We start from the raw sequence: 25,446 nt of genomic DNA on the forward strand, positions 1-25,446 counted from the left end.
CAAAGGGGGTGAATTCCACAAGTTGAGGAGTGGGGAATCAAACCCTTGTCCTACATTGGCTACAAACTGACAATGCTTTCTATTATTGCGCTTTAATATACCAGTTCAATTATTATAGTTATATTTTCCGATATTTTATATTTATTTTTGGAATTATATTCATTAGGAGCAATTTTTGTTTCCCACAATCCCACAGAGAGCCAGATTGGTGTAGTGGTTAAGTGTGCAGACCCTTATCTGGGAGAACTGGGTTTTTCCGCACTCCTCCACTTGCAGCTGCTGGAATGGCCTCGGATCAGCCATAGCTCTGGCAAAGGTTGTCCTTGAAAGGGCAGCTGCTGTGAGAGTCCTGTCAGCCCCACCCATCTCACAGGGTTGTCTGTTGTGGGAGAGGAAGATAAAGGAGATTGTGAGTTGCTCTAAGTGGAGGTCGGGATATAAATCCAATGTCTTCTTCTTCTTCTGCTCCTCCTCCTCCTGGAGAGCCAGTTTGGTGTAGTGGTTAAGTGCACGGACTCTTATCTGGGAGAACCGGGTTTGATTCCCCACTCCTCCAACTTGCAGCTGCTATAATGGCCTGGGGTTAGCCATAGCTCTCGTAGGAGTTGTCCTTGAAAGCGCAGCTTCTGGGATCTTTTTTTTGGGGGGGGGAGGGAAGATAAAGGAGATTGTGACTGCTCTGAGACTCTGAGCTTCAGAGCGAAAGGCGGAGTATAAATCTAATATCATCTCCTCCTGAGCTTCAGAGCGAAAGGCGGAGTATAAATCTTATATCATCTCCTCCTCCTCTTCTTCTTCTTCCTCTTTCTCCTCCTCCTCCAGGATTGCGATGTGGAGGCAGGCAATGGCAAACCACCTCTGAACATCTCTTGCCTTGACAACACTATGCCACACATTAGAGACAACACTATGCCACACTGGAGAGCCAGTGTGGTGTAGTGGTTAAGTGTGCGGACTCTTATCTGGGAGAACCAGGTTTGATTCCCCACTCCTCCACTTGCACCTGCTGGAATGGCCTTGGGTCAGCCATAGCTCTTGCAGGAGTTGTCCTTGAAAGGGCAGCTGCTGTGAGAGCCCTCTCCAGCCCCACCCACCTCACAGGGTGTCTGTTGTGGGGGAGGAAGATAAAGGAGATTGTGAGCCGCTCTGAGACTCTTCAGAGTGTAGGGAGGGATATAAATCCAATATCTTCTTCTTCTTCTATTAGCTATGACGTGACAGTCCTTTCCACCACCATCAGTCTATACTTTAACCACTAAAACGCTTGGGCCTCTTTAGCTTGGAGAAACGTCGCCTGCAGGGTGACATAATAGAGGTTTACAAGATAATGCATGGGATGGAGAAAGTAGAGAAAGAAGTACTTTTCTCCTTTTCTCACAATATGAGAACTCATGGGCATTCGATGAAATTGCTGAGCAGTCGGGTTAAAACGGATAAAAGGAAGTACTTCTTCACCCAAAGCGTGATTAACATGCGGAATTCACTGCCACAGGAGGTGGTGGTGGCTACAAGCATAGCCAGCTTCAAGAGGGGGTTAGATAAAAATATGGAGCAGAGGTCCATCAGTGGCTATTAGCCACAGTGTGTATATATATGTGTGTGTGTAATTTTTTGGCCACTGTGTGACAGAGTGTTGGCCTGCTCCAACATGGCTTCTCTTATGTTCTTATGTGACACAGAGTGTTGGACTGGATGGGCCATTGGCCTGATCCAACATGGCTTCTCTTATGTTCTTATGTGACACAGAGTGTTGGACTGGATGGACCATTGGCCTGATCCAACATGGCTTCTCTTATGTTCTTATGTGACACAGAGTGTTGGACTGGAGGGGCCATTGGCCTGATCCAACATGGCTTCTCTTATGTTCTTATGTGACACAGAGTGTTGGACTGGATGGGCCATTGGCCTGATCCAACATGGCTTCTCTTATGTTCTTATGTTCACTACACCATGCTGGCTGTCTGGCAAATAAATGGCGAAATGTTCTGACTCTTCCTACCACTTAGGAAAGTTAGGAGTGCCAAACGGCACAATTTGGGAAACAACCTGACGAAGACGAGAATGCGGAACAGACATGTTCTGGCCCATCTTGGAAAACTGGCTTGAATTGCAATCGGAGCGACGGAGAAAGTTCTCATCTAGGCAGCTTCTTGTTTTAGTGGTGGTGGGGGGAGAGATAAAGGCTTTTCCCCCTTGCTGCAAAGAACCTCTGCCGCCGCCGATAATGTATGTAGCTTTGGGCTGGTTTCTGACAAAGCAATATTGTGTATAATAACAATTACCAATGACCTCCATTAGGTTGTCCAGTCGCATTAAAACCCCTGCATTTGGTACCTGCCACAGCCAATTTGCCTCAAGAGAGGTTTTATTTGGGGCGATATGATAGAGCTGTAAAGCAATCTTTTTTCATTTAAATAGTTTAATTGAGGAATGCTATCCGATGTCTCAAAAATTTAATGTATACAACAATTTGCTATCTCTCTCTCCCCCCCCCCCCCACTCTCCCCCCCTCCCCGGGTTCTTTTTTTCCTCTTTCCCAGAGCTGAGTTAGAAGAAAATGACATCTGATTCTTATAGTAAGAAAGCAATTACATTTCGGCGTCTGCCTTGCCCATCTGCATATGTTTTTAAACATAAAAAGAAATTCTTAATATGTAATTGTCAGGTAATAAAAAGGGGGGGAATATTTTACTTTGCATTTATGAAGTAATTTTTCAAAAGCATAAGGGAATTGCATGTTAATGTTCTTATGTTTATTACCATTCTGCTAATGCTTCAAGTTCAGACATTTGGAAAATATATATATATATATATATATATATATATATATATATATATATATATATATATATATATATACACGTATAGAGAAATGTGAGGTTCACATCTAAGTATGATAATACATTTTAAAGTAATTAGGGGACAGGGAAAAATACTAGCGGGAGCGATCAGAATACCGCGGCTCCGAAGGGTGATTGAAATGAGACCGACATCAAGGGGGAAAACTTTTTTTTTTTTTGCTGGATCCAATCAGTCGCAACTGAAGATCATTAGAAAGGTCATTAACATTGAGTCCATTTGTACCTTTTGACAATGACAGGGGAATGAGAAGAAGAACAAGGAGAGGAAGAAGAAGATGATGATATTGGATTTATACCCTGCCCTTCTCTCTGAATCTCAGAGTCTCAGAGCGACTGACAATTTCCTTTTACTTCCCCCCCCACAACAGACACCCTGTGAGATAGGTGGAGCAGATGTACCATAGAGTTTTCCCCAAGTTGCTAGAGTGTCCCCGTGTGAATCATAGAATCATAGAGTTGGGTCATCTAGTCCAACCCCCTGTACAATGCAGGAAACTCACAAATACCTCCAACTCAATTCACAGGATCTTCATTGCTGTCAGATGGCCATATGGCCTCTGTTTAAAAACCTCCAAGGAAAGTCCACCACCTCCTGAGGAAGCCTGTTCCACTAAGGAATCGCTCTAACTGTCAGGAAGTTCTTCCTAATGTTGAGCCGGAAACTCTTTTGATTTAATTTCAACCTGTTGATTCTGGTCCTACCTTCTGGAGCCACAGAAAATAATTCCACACCATCCTCTATAGGACAGCCCTTCAAGTACTTGAAGATGGTGATCCTATCACCTCTCAGCCGCCTCCTCTCCAGGCTAAACATGCCCAGCTCCTTCAACCTTTATCCATAGGACTTGGTCTCCAGACTCCTCACCATCTTCATCCTCCTCCTCTGGACCCATTCCAGCTTGTCTATATCCTTCTTAAAATGTGGTGCCCAAAACTGAACACAATACTCCAGGTGAGGTCTTACCAGAGAAGAGCAAAGCGATACTATCACTTCACATGATCTGGACACTATACTACTATTGATACAGCCCAAAATTGCATTTGCCATAGAGTGTTCTGTGATTTCATTGAATCATAGAATTGGAAGGGACCTCCAGGTCATCTAGTCCAACCCCCTGCACAATGCAGGAAAATCACAAACACTTCCCCCTAAATTCACAGGATCTTCATTGCAGTCAGATGGCCATCTAGCCTCTGTTTAAAAACCTCCAAGGAAGGAGAGCCCACCACCTCCAGAGGAAGCCTGTTCCACTGAGAAATCGCTCTAACGGTCAAGAAGTTCTTCCTAACGTTGAGCCGGAAACTCTTTTGATTTAATTTCAACCCATTGGTTCTGGTCCCACTTCCTGGGGCCACAGAAAACAATTCCACACCATCCTGATTTCCTAGAGGGTCCCCGCATGATGTGCCCTGAGTGTGTCTAGGTGACATCATTGTACCGTGCACGCATTGCGCACTAACTTGGCAACCCTAAGGTTTTGGCTCTTTTTTTGCTTGGTCTCCAAGCATCCTCTAAGTAGCCTTCCTCCGTTTTGGTCATGCTGTTCAAGGCAAAGCAGCATAGCACATAGAGAGTTTCTCTGTGCGTAGTGCTGTGAGGCTGTTGCCTGGGCTAGTTGATGAGTGGGAGATGCCTCTTCATAAGAACGTAAGAGAAGCCATGTTGGATCAGGCCAATGGCCCATCCAGTCCAACACTCTGTGTCACACAGTGGCCAAAAAATTTATATATATATAGTAGCTGCTACCACCTCCTGTGGCAGTGAATTCCACATGTTAATCACCCTTTGGGTGAAGAAGGACTTCCTTTTATCCGTTTTAACCCGACTGCTCAGCAATTTCATCGCATGCCCACGAGTTCTTGTATTGTGAGAAAGGGAGAAAAGTACTTCTTTCTCTACTTTCTCCATCCCATGCATAATCTTGTAAACCTCTATCATGTCACCCCGCAGTCGACGTTTCTCCAAGCTCAAGAGCCCCAAGCGTTTTAACCTTTCTTCGATTAAAGACTGGGTCAGGAACAGCGATATATGCGCTTCCCCATCAGAGGTTTTCCACGCACCCACTGGTTTATTTTTCCAAGAACTGAAGCCTTGATTTTGGCTGGATTAAAATTCTTATTGAGACACCTATCGACGTTTAAGATCAATATTGGCCAAGGACTGTTGGAGCGCAGGAGGACTTTAATCCACCGCAGGAAGAGCGGCAGGATCGTCTTTCTAAACTTTTGGAAGTCATCTGGAGCTACGACGTACTTTAGGACTTTAATGAATTGTTTATGATGATTTATGAGTAATGCTATTAAATGTATTGTTGTGAATATGATGTTAAAGATGCTGTAGTGTTTTGTATATTCACTAAATTTTTCATGACATGAGTTTTGCTGCTGCTTTTTGAATTCCGTTTAAAGTATTGGATATTTATATTTATTGTTTTTTCGTTATTTTCCACAGTATTTTTTGACTGCTATTAACCTTCACTGTGGTTCTCTAGCACATGGTGTTTTGTCTAGCACATAGAGATGGCACATACTGATGGTATTAGGTGTGGATGCAAAAAAAAAAAAATTAGCTGCAGTTCAGGAGAAAGAATTTAAAAACAAGAAGTGAGGGGGGGGGGGGGAGCTGAACGTGTGCTCCGATCTTTACAAAAGTTGAAAATGAATTCAAAAACTGAGGAGGAATTCTGCTTCCGCCCTGCATGAAATAAATCTTGGAGAAAAATCCCCCGCCTCAAGGGTATTCTGCTTGGGTGAACCGGCTTGCAAACCTTTCAGTTCAGGCATTCCTATTCCATGTTTTTAAATAACTGACGCAGTTTCAGCTTCAGTCTGACTTCAAGAAGAAGGAGAAGATGATATTGGATTTATATCCCGCCCTCCACTCCAAAGAGTCTCAGAGCGGCTCACAATCTCCTTTCCCTTCCTCCCCCACAACAGACACCCTGTGAGGTAGATGAAGATATTGGATTTATATCCCGCCCTCCACTCCGAAGAATCTCAGAGCGGCTCACAATCTCCTTTCCCTTCCTCCCCCACAACAGACACCCTGTGAGGTAGATGAAGATATTGGATTTATATCCCGCCCTCCACTCCGAAGAGTCTCAGAGTGGCTCACAATCTCCTTTCCCTTCCTCCCCCACAACAGACACCCTGTGAGGTAGATGAAGATATTGGATTTATATCCCGCCCTCCACTCCGAAGAGTCTCAGAGCAGCTCACAATCTCCTTTACCTTCCCGTCCCCCACAACAGACACCCTGTGAGGTAGATGAAGATATTGGATTTATATCCTGCCCTCCACTCCGAAGAGTCTCAGAGCAGCTCACAATCTCCTTTACCTTCCTCCCCCGCAGCAGACACCCTGTGAGGTAGATGAAGATATTGGATTTATATCCCGCCCTCCACTCCGAAGAGACTCAGAGCGGCTCACAATCTCCTTTACCTTCCTCCCCCACAACAGACACCCTGTGAGGTGGGTGGGGCTGAGAGGACTCTCACAGCAGCTGCTCTTTCAAGGACAACCTCTGCCAGAGCTATGGCTGACCCAAGGCCATTCCAGCAGGTGCAAGTGGAGGAGTGGGGAATCAAACCCGGTTCTCCCAGATAGGAGTCCGCACACTTAACCACTACACCAAACTGGCTCTCCAGAGACTGAAAAAACTCTGCCAGCAGGGAGGATTGCTTCAGCCTAGTGCGGGGGTGTTGAATTCATTTGTTATACGGGACGGATCTGACATAAGTGACACCTTGTTGGGCCATGCCATGTGTGTACTTATTTGAGATTAGGAAGCAGAGATATAGATTTTATAAAGAACACAGACAAACACAAATATATATTTTTAAAAAATTTAAAAAATGCCTAAAACGTTAGCATTCGTTGGTCTTAAAGATACTTTCTTTGTATTTCTCCATGGGATCCAGAGAACTGGGCAAAGGAAAGCTCTGTCTTTTTCCTTCCTTCCCCAGGGAGAAGGAAGCAGATGACAGCCAGTTGCTTGGGGGCCTGATGGGAGACCTCCGGGGGCCTGATTCGGCCCCTGAACTGCATGTTTGACACCCCTGACCTAGTGCTTCGTCTCTCAAACGGATGGTAGCTCAGGAAGCAGCTGCTAAACTGCTACTGATCATCACTGAAGAACTTCAGAGAACATAAGAGAAGCCATGTTGGATCAGGCCAGTGGCCCATCCAGTCCCACACTCTGTGTCACATAAGAATATAAGAGAAGCCATGTTGGATCGGGCTAATGGCCCATCCAGTATAACACTCTGTGTCACATAAGAACATAAGAGAAGCCCTGTTGGATCAGGCCAATGGCCCATCCAGTCCAACCCTGTGTGCCACATAAGAACAGAAGAGAAGCCATGTTGGAACAGGCCAGTGGCCCCTCCAGTCCAACACTCTGTGTCACATAAGAACATAAGAGAAGCCATGTTGGATCAGGCCAGTGGCCCATTCAGTCCAACACTCTGTGTCATACAGTTGCAAAAACCTAGTTGTCATTGGGAAGTCCACCAGTGGGGCCAATACTCCAGAAGGCCTCTCACTGTTGCCCCCCAAGCACCAAGAATATGGAGCATCACTGCCCCAGACAGAGTGTTCCATCCTAACCTTGTGGCTAACTGCCACTTACAGACCTCTGCGCCAATCCCCTCAGGATCTTCTCCAGGGAGTGCTCCCTTCTCATTTGGTGGCCAAAGGATTTGAGCTTCAGCTTCAGCATCTGACCTTCCAGGGAACAGTCAGGGTTGATTTCTCTTAGGACTGACTGGTTTGATCTTCTTGCAGTCCAAGGGACTCTCAAGAGTCTTCTCCAGCTCCACAGCTTGAAAGCATCTATTCTTCTGCACTCAGCCTTCCTTATAGTCCAACTCTCACAGTCATACATTACTACTGGGAATACCATCGCTTTGACTATATGGACTTTTGTTGGCAGGGTGATGTCTCTACTTTTTATTATACTGCCTAGGTTTACCTTAGCTGTCCTCCCAAGGAGCCACTGTGTGAGACAGACAGGACTAGATGGACCACTGGTCTGATTGACTTTTTACAGGGACCGGGGGGGGGAAATGAATTATTAACTTCTGGATTTGTGGAGTGAATAGCAAAGACATTATAGATGGATAAAAGAGAAGATTTGGTTGTAAAAGGTTGCATTAAATGTAATAAGTTAATGACATGCTACCTGTGGTTTCAAATGTATATATCTTATTTTTTTCCCCTTTCTCCACTTCTTTTTCTTTCTTTTTTCTCTCCTTTTTTTTTTAAATGAACATAACAGTTAAATAAAATCACTGCACTTTCCAAGATACAAGGACAGATTCTAGTTGTATTTGAAGACGTGAGCAGTAATGCCCAAAAGCTCCTCCCCTGCCACAAATTTTGTCAGTCTTTCAGGTGCTCTTTTCTACTGTGCAGTACGCATGACATTAATTCAGTAAACTCTTAGCAGCACCCCATGCAATACATGTAACATGCAACACAGTATACATTTAGTAGCACTGATCGGAACCAATAAACCAGTGAAATAAGATCAGATGCATTTTGGGCAAAAAGGCGGTCGTCAGTGGTCCCAGTTTAATATCACATGCACGCTATATAAAGGAATCTGTATTCTGGTTAGCCATATTATAAGGTATTGTCGTGACATTCCAAAATATATATTGTGGCACAGAAATACCCCATGGGAGCATGACTTCGGCGCCTGATTTTTATATCCACTCCAAAGTGAATGAGAGATGGTCTACTTCAGGGGTGGCCAAACTTGCTTAATGTAAGAGCCACATAGAATAAATGTCAGATGTTTGAGAGTGGCAAGACATGAATGTCAGATGTTTGAGAGTGGCAAGACATGAATGTCAGATGTTTGAGAGTAGCAAGACATGAATGTCAGATGTTTGAGAGTGGCAAGACATGAATGTCAGATATTTGAGAGTGGCAAGACATGAATGTCAGATGTTTGAGAGTGGTAAGACATGAATGTCAGATGTTTGAGAGTGGCAAGACATGAATGTCAGATGTTTGAGAGTGGTAAGACATGAATGTCAGATATTTGAGAGTGGCAAGACTTGAATGTCAGATGTTTGAGAGTGGTAAGACATGAAATAAGTTAATGACATACTACCTGTGGTTTCAAATGTATAGATCTTATTTTTTCCCCTTTCTCCACTTCTTTTTCTTTCTTTTTTCTCTCTCCTCTTTTTTTTTAAGTGAACATAACAGTTAAATAAAATCACTGCACTTTCCAAGATACAAGGACAGATTCTAGTTGTATTTGAAGACGTGAGCAGTAACGCCCAAAAGCTCCTCCCCTCCTCAGATGTTTGAAAGTGGTAAGACATGAATGTCAGATGTTTGAGAGTGGCAAGACATGAATGTCAGATGTTTGAGAGTGGTAAGACATGAATGTCAGATGTTTGAGAGTGGTAAGACATGAAATAAGTTAATGACATACTACCTGCGGTTTCAAATGTATATATCTTATTTTTTCCCCCTTTCTCCACTTCTTTTTCTTTCTTTTTTCTCTCTCCTCTTTTTTTTAAAATTAACATAAAAGTTAAATAAAATAACTGCACTTTCCAAGATACAGGGACAGATTCTAGTTGTATTTGAAGACGTGAGCAGTAACGCCCAAAAGCTCCTCCCCTCCTCAGATGTTTGAGAGTGGTAAGACATGAATGTCAGATGTTTGAGAGTGGCAAGACATGAATGTCAGATGTTTGAGGGAAGGAAGGAAGGAAGGAAGGGGGGAGGGAGAGATAGGAAGAAAGCAACTTCAACTTTAAATGCATTCTCCAGGCCGCAGGCTGGCTAGACTTGGAGAAATGATTTAAAGAGACAAATGCCTTCTCCCAGCTGGCCCATGGGGTGGGGTGGGGGGGCTTTGAGAACCACACAATATGTGTGAACTTTAAAAATATTTATAAAGAACTGGAAACCTCTGATTGACTTTTTGCAGGGACCGGGGTGGGGGTGGGGAATGAATTATTAACTTCTGAATTTGTGGAGCGAATAGCAAAGACATTATAGATGGATAAAAGAGTAATTTGATTGTATAAGGTTGTATTAATGGAATAAGTTAATGACATACTACCTGTGGTTGCAAATGTATGTATTTTGTTATTTGTTTCCTTTCCCCCCTTCTTTTTCTTTCTTTTTTTGTTCTCTCTCTCTTTTTTTAATGAACATAAAAATTAAATAAAATACAAAACATGTGTGAAAGAGCCACAGTTTGGTCACACCTGGTAGACTCATACTGAATACAGCAATCCCTTCTTCCACAGTGTGCGTTGTCGGGCTGCACTGGTAAATTAAGAAGAAATTACAGATACATCCATGTATGTAAAATGAGTTATACATCAAAGAGGTCTCAGCTGTGTAGGATGAGTTTAAAAAAAAAATCTGCACAAACTGGGGAATAAATGCTCCCTCCCCCACCCTTTTCAGTTTTTAATCAAATGGTATCTTGCAGTATTTCTGGGCCCTATTTAAAACTCACATAAAAGCAGAATTGCTTCTTTCCAATGCTATACCCACTTAATGCTGCCTTAACAAAGGAGCAGGCAGAGATCTCCCGAAGATGCAATCTAGACAACCGTGTGTGTGTGTATTTTTAAGGCCCGCTGAATGAGACTGCTGAGAAGGTCTCTGGCTTCCATTTCTGGCACACTTCAGAGCCCCATGAGATATAGAGCTAAAAAAATGATACCTGAACCGACTGTGCCGGCCTATTGTGCGCCAGTTCGGCCTACGAGGTTTCGGTAATAATTTAGGACGTTAAGCAATTGCCCCAGCGCTTGCCGCAGGACTTTCAAAGAAAATCCACTTGGAAGCAAGAGAGACAAAAGGCAGGGATGGAAATCCAATTGCAACAGGCTGGCGGACAGCTGGGGCCCCACTCTCAAGCCGCCCAGCCTATTCAGGGCTGCTGTCTTCCGAGCACAGGAAAATTCCAGGTTCTTATGACACGAGCAGCGGTAAAGAGAGCAAAAGGGAAGAATGCGCCAAAGAGCCAGACTCCCTGCTACAAAGTGTGCTTACCTTTAAACAGGGCTTTGTTTGTAGGACAAGCCCAGCAGGAACTCCTTTGCATATTAGGCCACACCCCCTGACATCACCATTGTTTTGCACAGAGCTTTTTGTAGGACATGCCCAGCAGGAACTCCTTTGCATATTAGGTCACACCCCCTGACATCACCATTGTTTCATACAGGGCTTTTTGTAGGACAAGCCCAGCATGAACTCCTTTGCATATTAGGCCACACCCCCTGACATCACCATTGTTTCACACTGGGCTTTTTATAGGACAAGCTCAGCATGAACTCATTTGCATGTTAGGCCACACCCCCTGACATCACCATTGTTTCACACTGGGCTTTTTGTAGGAATAGCCGAGCAGGGACTCCTTTGCATATTAGGCCACACACCCCTGACGCTAAGCCAGCCGGAAATGCGTCCCTGCTGAAAAAACCCCATGGTTTTAAAGCAGCATTTCCTGGCAGACTTGTATTGCATGCAGGACAGTCTCTTCAACTTGCTTATTAATGTAACCTACAACATGCATGACACATAGGGGATTTTTTGCTCAATTTTTGGGAAGCCTACCTTTAAACAAGTTCTTGATATAGTCCAAGAACACCATATCAGGTTTCAGACCAACGGTTCCATGCCGACCCTCCTCTCCCAGCTGAATTCATTTGTTCTGGAATCACAACAATTCTAATAGTGAGAAAATTACAAAGGGAAAAAAAGGAGAATCCGTGTCAGGGCAACAACAGCGTCGAACAGGACCTCCGAGAGTGGTTTGGACACCGCCGTAATAAAATGGCTCAGCTGGATTTGGCGTTTGGCGATGGAAATCGCTCTCAAGCTCTATTAATTGCTTCATTAATAACTGCAACCGAGCACCGAGCGCAGAAATCACATTGCGGTGATGCATGTCCGCAATAACATGCAGAGGAAGTTCTGCTGACTCACACACCTTGCGTGCCGAGTCAACGTCAGCGTCTGGCGGCTGGAAATTTTTCCGGAAGGGCTCAGAAAGGAGTTTTAATTAGAGTATTTCATGTTTATTTATAACAGATGGGATTCTGGCATTATGAAATATTGCTCTATGCTCGGTGATGGTGTGTGAGGGACGTAGGGGTGGTAGAGTGAATGGGGAGGCATTAGTGTTTAATAATAATAATGATATTTAATTTATATCCCGCCCTCCCCGCCAAAGCAAGCTCCGGAGTGTTGCAGGAAATGGAGAAGCATGACAATATCATTATATGGACTATCAGGGCTTTTTGTGCACCAGGAACTCCTTCGCATATTAGGCCACACACCCCGGTGTAGCCAATCCTCCTGGAGCTTCCAGCAGGCCCTGTGAGAAGAGCCCTGTAAGGAGTTCTAGCAGGACCTCCTTTGCCGATTAGGCCACACACCCCTGATGTAGCCAGTCCTCCTGGAGCTTACAGCAGGCCCTGTGAGAAGAGCCCTGTAAGGAATTCTAGCAGGACCTCCTTTGCCTATTAGGCCACACACCCCTGATGTAGCCAATCCTCCTGGAGCTTACAGTAGGCCCTGTGAGAAGAGCCCTGTAAGGAATTCTAGCAGGACCGCCTTTGCCGATTAGGCCACACACCCCTGATGTAGCCAGTCCTCCTGGAGCTTACAGTAGGCCCTGTGAGAAGAGCCCTGTAAGGAATTCTAGCAGGACCTCCTTTGCCTATTAGGCCACAGACCCCTGATGTAGCCAATCCTCCTGGAGCTTACAGTAGGCCCTGTGAGAAGAGCCCTGTAAGGAATTCTAGCAGGACCTCCTTTGCCGATTAGGCCACACACCCCTGATGTAGCCAGTCCTCCTGGAGCTTACAGCAGGCCCTGTACGAAGAGCCCTGTAAGGAATTCTAGCAGGACCTCCTTTGCCTATCAGGCCACACACCCCTGATGTAGCCAATCCTCCTAGAGCTTCCAGCAGGCCCTGTGAGAAGAGCCCTGTAAGGAATTCTAGCAGGACTTCCTTTGCCTATTAGGCCACACACCCCCTGATGTAGCCAATCCTCCTGGAGCTTACAGTAGACCCTGTGAGAAGAGCCCTGTAAGGAATTCTAGCAGGACCTCCTTTGCCTATTAGGCCACACCCTCCTGATGTAGCCAGTCCTCCTGGAGCTTCCAGCAGGCCCTTTGAGAAGAGCCCTGTAAGGAATTCTAGCAGGACCTCCTTTGCCTATTAGGCCACACCCCCCTGATGTAGCCAATCCTCCTGGAGCTTACAGTAGACCCTGTGAGAAGAGCCCTGTAAGGAATTCTAGCAGGACCTCCTTTGCCTATTAGGCCACACCCCCCTGATGTAGCCAATCCTCCTGGAGCTTACAGTAAACCCTGTGAGAAGAGCCCTGTAAGGAATTCTAGCAGGACCTCCTTTGCCTATTAGGCCACACCCTCCCTGATGTAGCCAATCCTCCTGGAGCTTACAGTAGACCCTGTGAGAAGAGCCCTGTAAGGAATTCTAGCAGGACCTCCTTTGCCTATTAGGCCACACCCCCCTGATGTAGCAAATCCTCCTGGAGCTTCCAGTAGGCCCTGTACGAAGAGTTTCTGCTACACAAAAAGCCCTGCCAAGCATACTTTTTCAGACATAATGAAATGGAAACAGAATCTTACTTATAGAGGTTGGGTAGTAAATCAGCATACAGAATAATGAAGATTTTTTTAACAGATTGAAAGAATAATTCATTATTCTGTATGCTGATTTACTACCACCCTCTACATGTAAGACATGTAAGATTCTGTTCCCATTTCATTACGTCTGAAAAAATCTTCTTGGCAGGGCTTTTTTGTAGCTGGAACTCCTTTGCATATTAAGCCACACACCCCTGATGTAGTCAATTCTCCAAGAGCTTACAGTAGACCTCTATCAAGGTCATGGTTGTCTACTCTGACTGGAGACAACTCTTCAGGGTCTCAAGTCTTTCCCATTACCAGCTCACCTGATCCATTTAATTGGAGATTCTGGGGCAGGGATGAAATTCTAGCAGGAGCTCCTTTGCATATTAGGCCACACACCCCTGATGTAGCCAGTCCTCCAAGAGCTTACAAGGCTCTTTTTTGTAAGCTCTTGGAGGATTGGCTACATCAGGGGTGTGTGGCCAAAAATTCAAAGGAGCTCCTGCTAGGATTCCACCCCTGCTCTGGGGACTGAACTGGGGACTTTCTGCATGCAAAGCAGGTGCTTTATCTCCTGATCTTCAGCTCTTCCCCTCCACTTTTTATTAGAAGCTGCCTTCTTCTGAGTCAGACCACACAGCGCTTTTTTTGAAGCAGGAACTCCTTTGCATATTAGGCCACACATCCCTAATGTAGCCAATTCTCCAAGAGCTTACAGTTGTCCCTGTACTAAGAGCCCTGTAAGCTCTTGGAGGATTGGCTATATCACTGGGGTGTGCAGGGCTGGTAAACAAAGCGGTTGTGATGACAACCCTCATCTACGGCTCCGAATCGTGGGTTTTATACCGTCATCACCTGCGACTCCTTGAGCGCTTTCATCAGCGCTGCCTTCACACCATCCTCAACATCCACTGGAGTGACTTTGTGACCAACACTGAAGTCCTCAAGCGGGCGGAGGTTACCAGTATCGAGGCACTGCTGCTGAAGACGCAGCTGCGCTGGGCAGGGCATATTTCCAGGATGGAAAACCACCGCCTTCCCAAGATTGCCCTGTATGGCGAACTCTCCACTGGCCATCGAAATAGAGGGGCACCAAAGAAGAGGTACAAGGACTCCTTGAAGAAATCCCTTGGCACCTGTCGCATCAACCATCACCAGTGGTCTGACCTAGCCTCAGATCGCAAAGCATGGAGGCACACCATCCACCAGGCTGTCTCTTCCTTTGAGAACGCATGCATAGCTGGTCTTGAGGACAAAAGGAGATTGAGGAAGAATCGCACTGCTACAGCACCAACCCCAAATCAGACTTTTCCCTGCAGCCACTGTGGCCGGACCTGCCTGTCCCGCATTGGTCTTGTCAGCCACCAGCGAGCCTGCAGCAGATGTGGACTACTGCACCTTTCTTAAATCTTCGTTCGCGAAGTCAAGCCGAGAGAGAGCAGGGCCGGTGTGTGGGAGTAGACAAAGTAGGCAGTCGCCTAGGGCACCACCTGGCCTAGGGGGCACCACGGGCACCCCTCCCCGATGCATGATTACTCTGGCTCCTGGCCACTGGCACCTTGTTCTCTCTCATCACCAAGCTGCCCTCAACTAAGCCAAGCCACCCCCTTCTCCCCAATGTGCAACTTGGCCGCTCACCTCATCCTATCCCGCCATCCTCCTTCCTGGTTTGGCTGGCAAGCACTTATTCCCACGATTTTTAAAAATAATTTATCACCATTTTTTTTTTAAAAATTAAAATTAAAAATCAGTAAATTAAAAGTGTGAAAAGTTTCAAGTTTTGCACTCTTCATTTTCCTTATATTTTGTAATAATGGCGGGAACGCTAGTGAGTGATTCGCCTAGGGCACCAGAAAGCCTAGCACTGGCCCTGGGGGTGTGGCCTAATATGCAAAGGAGTTCCTGCTACAAAAAAAGCCCTGCAGTGTCCTATCTATACTATCAGTCTGACTCAGGACAAGGTAGCTTCTTGCATTCATATGAAGAAGATATTGGATTTATATCCCGCCCCCCACTCCGAAGCGTCTCAGAGCGGCTCACAATCTCCTTTCCCTTCCTCCCCCACAACAGACACCCTGTGAGGTAGATGGAGATATTGGATTTATATCCCGCCCTCCACTCCGAAGAGTCTCAGAGCGGCTCACAATCTCCTTTACCTTCCTCCCCCACAACAGACACCCTGTGAGGTGGGTGGGGCTGGAGAGGGCTCTCACAGCAACTGCCCTTTCAAGGACAACCTCTGCCAGAGCTATGGCTGACCCAAGGCCATGCCAGCAGGTGCAAGTGGAGGAGTGGGGACTCAAACCTGGTTCTCCAGATAAGAATCCGCACACTTAACCACGACACCAAACTGGCTCTCCTGATGGGTGGTCTATCACAGAATTGGCATCCTGTGCATTTCAGTTTCCAGGTTCATCAAAAAGGAAGGTTCCATGCCTAGTAGCTGCAGGGACAAAATGAAAAAAAAAAAGGTGTGGTGGTGATATGGTGTTGAAGGTGGAATCCAGAGTGCTGGTGGGGATTGAAGGAAAGGAGGTGACAATTTCTGAGAATGTGGGTCAGGAAACCTGCTTTGGAGCAGGGGATGGAAACAATGTGGTCCTAGGGATTCTTCCTCCTCACCTGTGGAAACCTCTAGTGGAGGGATTTCATGGAGGATAGGTCTCTCAGTGGCTACTACACGGTGACTCAAAGGAACCTCCGCATTCAGATCCACAGTCAGCCGCAGTGCTAGAAGCAACACCTGAGGAAGGCTTTGGCCTCTATGTCTGTTGTGGAATTTCCAGAGCAACTTGTTGGCCCTTTTGTGAGGCAGGATGCTTGACGAGATGGACCACTGGTCTGATCCAGCAGGGCTCTTCTTGGAGGCCTTGGTGTCTATGCCCTGTTGTTGGCCCTCCAAAGGAACTGGTTGACTACTGTGAGACAGGATACTGGACTAGATGGATCCTCACTGGTCTGATCCAGGAGGGCACTTCTTATGTTCTTATAAAAGCCTGGGCCTCTCTGGGGCACTGATTGGGGACTGTGTAAGACAGGATGCTGGACTAGATGAACCACATCCACTGGTCTCATCCAGTAGAGCTCTCCTTCTGTTCTTGTGTATAAACAATTTTATTAGTAACATATGGTAGCAAAACTATGTCTACAACTTATAAAGCTTAAAATAAAAGAAAAACCTTTCTACCCCATATCTTACTTTTCCCCCACCCCTCCCCCCATTACTTGACCCCCGCCAGTGTTATTTACGTAAAGAAAGCAAATATTAAAGGTACCCTTAACTATAAAAAAAACCCAACCCCCCCCCCAAAAATTATATTCTTATTTTAAAAACCTTAATCATTATCAAAGATTGTCCAATGTCCTTCTATTTTCCACTCTTTTTCTACGTATCTTCTGAATTTTTCCACTCCAACTTAAAAAATTCCAAATCATAGTCTCCCAGTTTTCTTGTTAATTTGTCCATTTCACTCCATGTCATAACTTTTGTAATCCAATCCCATTTCTCCGGTATTCCCTCTTGCCTCCACAGCTGCGCATACAATGTCCTAGCAGCTGAGAGCAAGTACCATATTAAAGTTCTATCTTCTTTTGGAAATTTTTCCATTTGTAATCCCAGCAGAAAAGTCTCTGCCACTTTATTGAATTCATATCCCAAAATCTTAGAAATCTCTTGCTGAATCATCTGCCAAAACATTTTCGCCCTTTCACAAGTCCACCACATATGGTAGAAAGAACCTTCGTGCTTTTTACATTTCCAACACCTATCTGGCATCTTGTTGTTCATCTTTGCTAATTTTTTTGGAGTCATATACCATATATGAGCTCTCCTTCTGTTCTTATGCTCTGTCTCTTTCAGTCCTGAAAAACACAAAATGCCTTACATCTTACATCAGCATTACAGCACTACAGATAAGATTAGAATTTCAATAGCCAATCCATATACAAAAGAACCCCCTCAGGTATGCTCCTCCACTAGCATGTCACAGCCCGGGGAAGCTCCCACAAGATAATAACTCAGCCCTACCCCACCTGCCTGAGTAGATATAAATTCCCTGCCTACCAACTTCTTCTCAATTTGACCCAGAGAGAACTCCGGTTTTCTGGGTTACACCTCTGAGGATGCCAGTCACAGTTGCTGGCGAAACGTCAGGTCTCACAATGCCAAGACCACAGCCACACAGATCGGAAAATCTACAACAACCAACCTCCCCCTAAATTCACAGGATCAGCATTGCTGTCAGATGGCCATCTAGCCTCTGTTTAAAAACCTCCAAGGAAGGAGAGCCCACCACCTCCCGAGGAAGCCTGTTCCACTGAGGAACCGCTCTAACGGTCAGGAAGTTCTTCCTAATGTTGAGCTGGAAAGTCTTCTGATTTAATGTCAGCCCATTGGTTCTGGTCCTACCTTCTGGGGCCACAGAAAACAGTTCCACACCATCCTCTAGATGACAGCCCTTCGAGTGCTTGAAGATGGTGATCCCATCACCTCTCAGCCATCTCCTCTCCAGGCTAAACATGCCCAGCTCCTTCAACCTTTCTTCATAGGATGGTCTCCAGATAGGGTTGCCAATCCCCAGGTGGGGGCAGGGGATCCCCGGTTTGGAGGCCCTCCCCCCACTTCAGGGTCATCAGAAAGCGGGGAGGTGGGAGGGAAATGTCTGCTGGGGACTCTATTATTCCCTATGGAGACTTATTCCCATAGGAAATAATAGAGAATTGATCCACAGATATCTGGGGCTTGGGGGGCTGTTTTTTGAGGTAGAGGCACCAAATTTTCAGTATAGCATGCAGTTCCTCTCCCCAAAATGCCCCCCAAGTTTCAAAAAGTTTGGACCAGAGCATCCAATTCTATGAGCCCCCCCCCCCCCCAAAAAAAAAGGTTCTTAACCTTCATTATTTCCAAGGGAGGGTATGCATTTAAAAGGTGTGCAGTCCCTTTAAATGGGATGGTCAGAACTCTCTTTGGCGTTCAATCATGCTTGTCACACCCTTGCTCCTGGCTCCACCCCCAAAGTCTCCTGGCTCCACCCCCAATGTCACCAGATATTTCTTGAACTGGACTTGGCAACCCTGTCTCCAGACCCCTCACCATCTCATATGGTTAACAAAGTCAAGCTGTGGGTTCAAGCTGTAGGAAAAGCAGCTGGTGGCACCCCGTGCCAGAAACTCATAGCCAAAAAGAAAGCTAGTATTTCGACACGGAATGGAAGCCACCTGTGTAGACAGCAAATTGCTTCACAAAGGTGATTAATTACTATCACATTTAATTGCAGGATCAGAGTTCAAAACATCTCCAGGGTCAATTTGTTGGGGTTTGTTTAGGAATTCCCTGTATCCCATCCTTCTTTTTTCCCACACAGCGTGTTTAATTGAGGGCAAAAGGCAAGAATTTGTGAACGGCTCCACTTCTCGGCAGATTCATCATGCAAATGGATAATGAAGAAAAATGAAATCACAGATGCGTTTGATGAAGCTGATCCTTGTTTGGGTCTGGAGCAGCAGAGTGTGCCAGACGGGCTTGGCAGCTTCCTTTGGTGGTGGAAAGTGCAGGGATGGGATTCTAGCAGGAGCTCCTTTGCATATTAGGCCACACCTCTTGATGTAGCCAATCCTCCAGGAACTTACAGGGTTCTTATTGCAGAGCCTACTGTAAGCTCTTGGAGGATTGGCTACATCAGAGAGCTCTGAGAGAGAGCGGATAAGAAGTGCTATAAGGGCGAGGTTTGGCTTTCTAAACAGCTGGGGAAGTTGCTGAGAATTTCTGAGTTTGTGTGACTGTGTGATTGCTGAAAATTCTGAGTTTGTGGTTGCTGGGGAACTGTTGGTTGTTTGGTTTGAGTGGGCTGAAGGTGATTGTTGCAGATTGATTCGGAGTGGCTGTGTTCCTGGGTCAAACTGAGGCCCCACCCTCTTTGCATTATTAAGCTGCACCTTGCCAGAGGCACAAGCCGAAGGGCGAGAGCTAAAGGGCTCTTGGCCTGTGGCTCTTAGCCTGGGGGCTGTGTAAGGAAAGGAATAAAGATCCCTATGTTCCTTGTGTTCCCAATAAGGTAAGTAGACCCTCCAGAAGGAGAGCCACTTAAACAAATAGGATTTGAAAGGGGAGTGTATATTTTAAAAAAGCTATCATGAAGGTAGAATGCCAGCAGGGGGGTGGGGGCTTTCAATTGATTTGCACTGAGTGTCACATGTATGACTATCTGCCCACAGGACAGAAGTCTTGGGTGTGTGCTCGATACAAGGAGCTCCTGGTCCTCAGGGAACGAGTTCGTACCCTTGAGGCCGAGGTGGCAGACCTGGAGAAGCAGAGACAGTCAGTTAGGCACTCAGAGAAGACTTTCAGGGACGTGTCAGTTGAGCCCCACTCTGAACGTGGCAGCCCCGTTGCTGCCGAGCAGCATGAGGATTGAGAGGGAACCGGGCACCATGCTGAGGATAAAAGGAATGCACCCTCAGAAGGGACCTCTTTTTCAGTTGGTGAGTGGGTATCCTTTCACACCAAGGAACCATCCCTGGGCAGGGAGAGAGTGGGGGTCTTGGTAATTGGTGATTCAATCCTTAGGCAAGTAGACAGCTGGATGGCAAAACCGCGTACTGACCATATGGTGACTTGCCTGCCTGGTGCGAAGTTAGCAGACATTACGCGTGTTGTAGATAGGCTGATAGACAGTGCTGGGGAGGAGCCAGTGGTCATGGTGCATGTTGGCACCAACGATGTGGGGAAATGCAGTCGTGAGGTCCTGGAGGAAAAATTTAGGCTGCTAGGCAGGAGACTTAAGGCCAGAACCTCCAAGGTAGCCTTCTCAGAAGTGCTACCTATTCCACATGTAGAGCTGGAGAGACAGGCACAAATTAGAAGTCTCAATGTGTGGATGAGACAATGGTGTAGGGAGGAAGGGTTTAAGTTTGTTAGGCACTGGGATGCTTTCTGGAACAAGCGGGAGCTGTACAAAAGAGACGGTCTCCACTTGTCCCCAGATGGAACCAAGCTGCTGGAGCTTAAAATCAAAAAGGTGGCAGAGCAGTTTTTAAACTAAATCTTGGGGGAAAGCCGACAGGAGATGAAATGTTTCTGGTTCAGGAGGACTCATCTCAAAGAGATGAAGGGTTAGCTGTTACTTTTCTACCGGGTAATGGATCAGAGTTGTCCACTGAGATGGTGACACACAGTATGGAGTGTCTGCCAAAGTCTCGAGGCAGCAAGAGGAAGGTTGCGGGCCTAACTTGCCTGGGAAATTATAGATGTTTGTATACAAATGCTAGAAGTGTTCAAAGTAAAATTGGTGAGTTAGAATGTTTAGTGTTGGGGGAAAACATAGACATTGTGGGAATTTCAGAAACTTGGTGGAATGAGGAGAATCAGTGGGACATGGTGATTCCTGGATATAAATTATATTGGAAGGATAGGGAGAGAAGGGTGGGAGATGGGGTGGCTCTGTATGTCAGAGAGGGTATACTGACTGAGGTCAGAGAATTAGATTCCCTTCTAGAAATGCTTTGGGTCGAAACAGAAGGCCCAAAAGGAAATCTTCGTACAGGGCCTGCTGTAAGCTCCAGGAGGATTGGCTACGTCAGGGGTGTGTGGCCTAATAGGCAAAGGAGGTCCTGCTAGAATTCCTTACAGGGCTCTTCTCACAGGGCCTGCTGTAAGCTCCAGGAGGACTGGCTACATCAGGGGGTGTGGCCTAATAGGCAAAGGAGGTCCTGCTAGAATTCCTTACAGGGCTCCTCTCACAGGGCCTACTGTAAGCGCCAGGAGGATTGGCTACATCAGGGGGGTGTGGCCTAATAGGCTGTCTATCAGCCTTTCTTCATAGGGAAAGTGTTCCAGCCCTTTAATCATTCTAGTTGCCCTTTTCTGAACTTTCTCCAACGCTATAATATCCTTTTTGAGGTGCGGCGACCAGAACTGCATATTAGGCCACACACTCCTGATGTAGCCAATCCTCCGAGAGCTTTCAAAAAGGAGCCTTGTAAGCTCTTGGAGGATTGGCTACATCAGGGGTGTGTGGCCTAATATGTAAAGGAGTGCCTGCTCTAAAAAAAGCCCTGGGACAATGTATCAAGGGATGATTGACGGGTGTCCCAGTCCTACCCTTGACACCATCAAATTCTCTTCGAGAATCGAGTTCTTTCGCCCGCTTCTGCTTTCTCCACCCCTGTTCTCAGGACTTCCCAGTTGCTCTCAAAAATGCTCATTTAATTTTGTCGTATTGTGGCATGGATTGTCCTAACAACAGCTGGCATTGCGAAGGAGGGGGGTGGGTGGGTTGTGCATTTGCCACCACCGGTTTAACAGCCCAGCGCCCAGTTCTCTCCACTCCATCCGAGCGATAATAACATAATCAATTTGTTTCCTTTGCTCGCTTCGGTGGTGGGAGCTCTCAAAGTGCATTTCCTTCTGATATGACGTTAGGCTAAAGCATTTGTGAAAACCAGCTGATTACTTGAGCGGGCCAAAGCAGGCGTCTGCGGCCGAGTTGATAGAGCTTTCCTGATCACTTGACAGGGTGTTTCAGTGGAATCCACGAGCACAGTCCTGACAACAGTGGCAATGAAATTCTCAAAGAGGCATCAGAGGCGCAGGAGGTTTTCTCACTTCCTCGATATTTCAGCATTCGTGTCCTCATAGTTTCAGTGGTCTGTCTCAGAGCCTAGCGTGAAGCCATGATTGCAGTATGACATCGTTCCTGTATTTCTCACCATTGGCAGCTTTCACTTAACACTGATGTGGTGCAGTAGTTGCATGAAGATTGTGTCCATATACAAGCGTAGGCAGCTTCAAGGCTACAAGCATAGATAGCTTCAGGTGGCGATTGGATAAACATATGGAGCAGAGGTCCATTAGTGGCTATTAGCCACAGCGTATAGATGGAACTCTCTGTCTGGGAAAAGTGATGCTCTGTATTCTTGGTGCTTGGGGGGGGGCAGTGGGAGGGCTTCTAGTGTCCTGACCCCACTGATGGACCTCCTGATGGCACCTGGTTTTTTGTCCACTGTGCGACACAGAGTGTTGGACTGGATGGACCATTGGCCTGATCCAACATGGCTTCTCTTATGTTCTTATGTGACACAGAGTGTTGGACTGGATGGGCCATTGGCCTGATCCAACATGGCTTCTCTTATGTTCTTATGTGACAAAGAGTGTTAGACTGGATGGGCCATTGGCCTGATGCAACAGGGCTTCTCTTATGTTCTTATGTGACACAGAGTGTTGGACTGGATGGGCCATTGGCCTGATGCAACAGGGCTTCTCTTATGTTCTTATGTGACACAGAGTGTTGGACTGGATGGGCCATTGGCCTGATCCAACATGGCTTCTCTTATGTTCTTATGTGACACAGAGTGTTGGACTGGATGGGCCATTGGCCTGATCCAACATGGCTTCTCTTATGTTCTTATGTGACACAGAGTGTTGGACTGGATGGGCCATTGGCCTGATCCAACATGGCTTCTCTTATGTTCTTATGTGACAAAGAGTGTTAGACTGGATGGGCCATTGGCCTGATGCAACAGGGCTTCTCTTATGTTCTTATGTGACACAGAGTGTTGGACTGGATGGGCCATTGGCCTGATGCAACAGGGCTTCTCTTATGTTCTTATGTGACACAGAGTGTTGGACTGGATGGACCACTGGCCTGATCCAACATGGCTTCTCTTATGTTCTTATGTGACACAGAGTGTTGGACTGGATGGGCCATTGGCCTGATCTAACATGGCTTCTCTTATGTTCTTATGTGACACAGAGTGTTGGACTGGATGGGCCATTGGCCTGATCCAACATGGCTTCTCTTATGTTCTTATGTGACACAGAGTGTTCTTATTTTCTTATGCAAAGGAGCTCCTGCTAGAATTCCACCCCTGACTTATGCTCAGGGCTTTCCTTATATCAGGAACTCCTTTGCATATGAGGCCACACACCCCTGATGGAGCCAATCCTGTCGGAGCTTACAGTAGGCCCTGTAGTGAGAGCCCTGTAAGCTCTTGGAGGAGTGGCTACATCGGGGTGTGTGGCCTAATATGCAAAGGTGTTCCTGATACAATAAAGCCCTGCATTGTCCAAAGGCTACCAGTTATGTTATTGCAATCCTCATTTAAACGCACGCCCACACACAAATTGTACTGTAGTTGAATGTGGTTACTGCTTGGGTGCCCTGCCCTGGATAGACCAGGCTGGCCCAGTATCATCAGATCTCCGATGCAAGGTCATCCTTGGTCAATATTTGGAATACCAGGGTTGTGACACAAAGGGTGCTATCACACTGGGAAATTGGCGCGATATTATCTCGGCTCCAAAAAGGCACCTTGAGTTAGATCCGTTTCCTAGCTATCACCCGCCATTGAAGCCGTAGGATCACGACGGCAGCACGTGGTTGGCCACTCATACTGCTAGCATGCTTCAGTCATGGACCCATCATGGAAAGTGGGTTTTTTTCTTTTTAGAGAGCCAGTTTGGTGTAGTGGTTAAGTGTGCGGACTCTTATCTGGGAGAACCGGGTTTGATTCCCCACTCCTCCACTTGCACCTGCTGGCATGGCCTTGGGTCAGCCATAGCTCTGGCAGAGGTTGTCCTTCAAAGGGCAGCTGCTGGGAGAGCCCTCTCAGCCTCACCCACCTCACAGGGTGTCTGTTGTGGGGGAGGAAGGGAAAGGAGATTGTGAGCCACTCTGAGACTCTTCGGAGTTGAGGGCGGGATATAAATCCAATATCTTCTTCTTCTATCTTCTTTTTAAAGTCCCCTGGTGGGTGCGCTCAAGCAGAGAAGAGCACAAGTGTTCCTTGGAGCAAGGTTGGTGGTGGTGGGGGAACCCCAAATGCTCCAGAAATGGCTTGGTGTCATCACACTGTTCTTCCGCTTACAAGTCACGCCCGGGTATACAGACAGCCGGTGAATAGGCTTCCTAAATGTGATGCAGAGGGAAACTACCAGGAAGATCAAGCTGGTTTTTTAATCCAGATAGAAGATATCTGGAGATGGGGCGAGAACGGGTGCGGCTCGGAGGGCAGATGTGCTTGCGTGATCTTGCACATTTAGATGAAAAAGAAGACTGCAGATTTATACCCCGCCCTTCCCTCTGAATCAGAGACTCAGAGTGGCTTACAATCTCCCATATCTTCTCCACCCACAACAGACACCCTGTGAGAAGAAGACTGCAGATTTATACCCCGCCCTTCTCTCTGAATCAGAGACTCAGAGTGGCTTACAATCTCCCATATCTTCTCCACCCACAACAGACACCCTGTGAGAAAAAGACTGCAGATTTATACCTCGCCCTTCTCTCTGAATCAGAGACTCAGAGTGGCTTACAATCTCCCATATCTTCTCCACCCACAACAGACACCCTGTGAGAAGAAGACTGCAGATTTATACCCCACCCTTCTCTCTGAATCAGAGACTCAGAGTGGCTCACAATCTCCTTTATCTTCTCCCCCCACAACAGACACCCTGTGAGGTGGGTGGGGCTGAAAGGGCTCTCACAGAAGCTACAGTTTCAAGGACAACTCCTGCGAGAGCTATGGTTGACCCAAGGCCATTCCAGCAGGTGCAAGTGGAGGAGTGGGGAATCAAAGCCAGTTCTCTCAGATAAGAATCTGCACACTTAACCACTACACCAAACTGGCTCTCATTTAATCCAAATGCGGGGTGTGGTTAGGTCGGGCCGAATCTCTTGTATGAAAGCACCCAAAGAGAGGCAACAGCCAGCCACCTCTAAATGTCTCTTGCCTTGGAAACTCCACCAGGGGTCACCATAAGTCAGTGTGACTTGCTGGCAAAAAAAAAAAGTGAACCCTTTGGTCCACTGACCATGGATAATTTGACCTTAGGCAAAGACTGTTACCCACCTTTTCCCACATCTTCGCTTGAGACCACTCTCCTTTTCGCTTACAATTGTCATAAGGACATAAGAGAAGCCATGCTGGACCAGGCCAA

Source organism: Heteronotia binoei, chromosome 4 (genome assembly GCF_032191835.1).
Source record: "Heteronotia binoei isolate CCM8104 ecotype False Entrance Well chromosome 4, APGP_CSIRO_Hbin_v1, whole genome shotgun sequence".
Classification (NCBI taxonomy): domain Eukaryota; kingdom Metazoa; phylum Chordata; class Lepidosauria; order Squamata; family Gekkonidae; genus Heteronotia; species Heteronotia binoei.